At 35.4% G+C, this 2,409-nt stretch overlaps 1 protein-coding gene across 1 annotated transcript in view; it reads right to left on the bottom strand.

Moving 5' to 3' along the window:
• Nucleotides 1-2,409, bottom strand: part of LOC106872683 (uncharacterized) — a 15,389-nt gene that overhangs the window by 5,856 nt on the left and 7,124 nt on the right. The window lies entirely within an intron of this gene.

Below are 2,409 nucleotides of genomic sequence, written 5' to 3'. Positions count from 1 at the left end.
ATATATGGGAGAATGTACGAAAAAAACAACAACAGACGAGGACAGGTGGTGTAAATAACAAAAGGATGTATTAGTATGACGCTCGGGAATACGGAAAGTCTTTGACGTTTCGAGCTACGCTCTTCAACAGAAAGAATACGGAGAAAACAAGGAGAAAAACACGGAGAAAAAAATTGAATAGTGTTCAGTCAAACTTATTTTTTCTATAAATTTCGTTGCTTCTTGCAACCTCTTCAATCGTCGTTGACTCTGTCCGTTATCAGAACTGCGTTCTTTTTGTTTGTTTCTTTGTCGGTGCGCATGTGTGTGCGTCAGTATGCAAGTGTGTACACGTATGTATACACATATGTATGTATGTATCATGTATGTTTGTTTGTATGTATGTATGTATGTATGTATGTATGTATGTGTGCGTGCATGTATGTATGAATGTCTGTATGTGTGTGCGTATGCATATATATATATATATATATATATATATATGTATATATGCATGTGTGTACGTTTGTATGTATGTATTCTGCATATTCATGTGTTTGCGTTCAAGTTTGTATGTTGGATGAATACATCTATCAGTCGACTCCATAGTGATGATTTCCCCGCGCCCTCCTTAAATCGGACAGGAAAGATACCTTTCCTTTGCCTAGTGGTTGTGGCGAAAGAGCTTGTCTGGTGGATGAGACTGAAAGGCATGAGGACAGATATATTCTTCTTTGGGAGAGGTCTCATTGACTTTGTCAAGTTTTATTTGAAAAGGAAATTGAAGGTGGAGAGAGAAGTGCTGTCCTTGAGTGAGTTCATTGAAAGGTGAGTGAAAGTTCAGAAATTTTTTTCCCAGATGTTCGTACATTGACTCTGCAAGTATTCCGGTCAATAATTTCCACATAAGTGGCAAACAGGATTTCGGCCTGTAATTGTCTACCGTGTTGTCTTTTTCGATGTTTTTCAGGAACAGCACTGTCCTACCCAATGTCAACCACTCTGGTGTTCATTGGTCGGCATTTTACATGGTGTTGAGTTGCGTGGCTATTCGGGCACGACATTCACCAAATCTTTTGATCCAGTAGCCTTGAACTCCATCTGGTCCCGGGGCCTTCCAGTTGCTCATTTTTTTGCTGATTTCCTTCACTTCCCTAACTGAAATGACGAGTTCTGCCTGTTTTGGACAGACTACTGTTTGCTATACTGATATTCACGTCGTTGAATTTTTGAATTTCTGAATTCAATTGTGTTGTTGCAAAAAATGATGTGTTTACGTATTTGGGTAATATATTAAAGTTTTTAAGTTTTCTTGAGATGTTCTTTTGTCTATCCAGTTGGAGAATACAGTAGGACTTTTGCAATGAAAAAGATGTTTACATTTTCGAATACTCAGGGAGAGTGAAGATGAAAAGAAAACAAGTTGTAGATAGTAAAGTTTTACGATTTACTAAATTTGGTCTTTTGTATGACCGCACAGAGAGAAAATGGTAGTGTTCTTAGAATAAAAAGGAGGATCGTTTGTGTGTTCGAAAGCTGTAGGTATTTAGGTTTCCTAACGTATTTTATTTTGAGGGTAAGTTAAAATATTCACAGAAAATTCCAGTCTTTGGGAATAGTAGGAGAAAGAGATGTTCACCTTGGATTGTTGAATTTCTGAATTTCTTTATCTTTTGGAATTTTTCTTTTCTTTTTAAAAGTTTTGCTGTGGTTTAGTTTTTGTAGTTGTGCAGTATGTATATATAGGCAGGTGCTTACTTCCTTAATTTTTTATCGTGCATTTAATTGTGTTGTTACAATAAAAGGCATGTTTACATATTCTGTTAGTCAGGGAAGAAAGGAAGACAAAGTGGAAATATCGAATTGTAGATATCAAAGTTTCTAAATTTTTTGAGGTGTTCATTTGTATGTCCGTTCAGAGAAAACTGGTGGGTTTTTTTTTACAATAAAAAGGATGTTTACATTTTCGAATATTCAGGGGGAAAGGAAAAATGATAGGTATTCACAGAAGGTGTAGATATTAAAGGTTTTAAAGCTGTTTGCTTATGTGTTCGAAAGCTGTAGATATGTAAGTTCCTTAACTTATTTTGAGGGAAATTCAAAATACTCACAGGAAACTGTAGATAATCCAGTCTTTTAGGGTTGTATTAGTGTTTCTGTGTCTTCAGCTGGTGACTGGTCAGAGCAGCGAAGAACACGTCCAGCCGCTGTCATGTCCAGCCAGTTTATGCCATTATTATTATTATTATTATTATTATTATTATTATTATTATTATTATTATTATTATAGAAAGGATTGAGGTAACTCCCGTGAAGATATAAAGTCAAAATTAAAAGAAGAGTGCCATTGTTATCTAGTGAACGATATTTCAACCGGTTCAAAAAATAAACTTGTCAATCTACTTCATTTTGGTTAATATAGAAAGGATT

The sequence above is a fragment of the Octopus bimaculoides genome, chromosome 12, assembly GCF_001194135.2.
Source record: "Octopus bimaculoides isolate UCB-OBI-ISO-001 chromosome 12, ASM119413v2, whole genome shotgun sequence".
NCBI lineage: Eukaryota > Metazoa > Mollusca > Cephalopoda > Octopoda > Octopodidae > Octopus > Octopus bimaculoides.
This window is presented reverse-complemented; position numbering and strand designations above follow the sequence as displayed.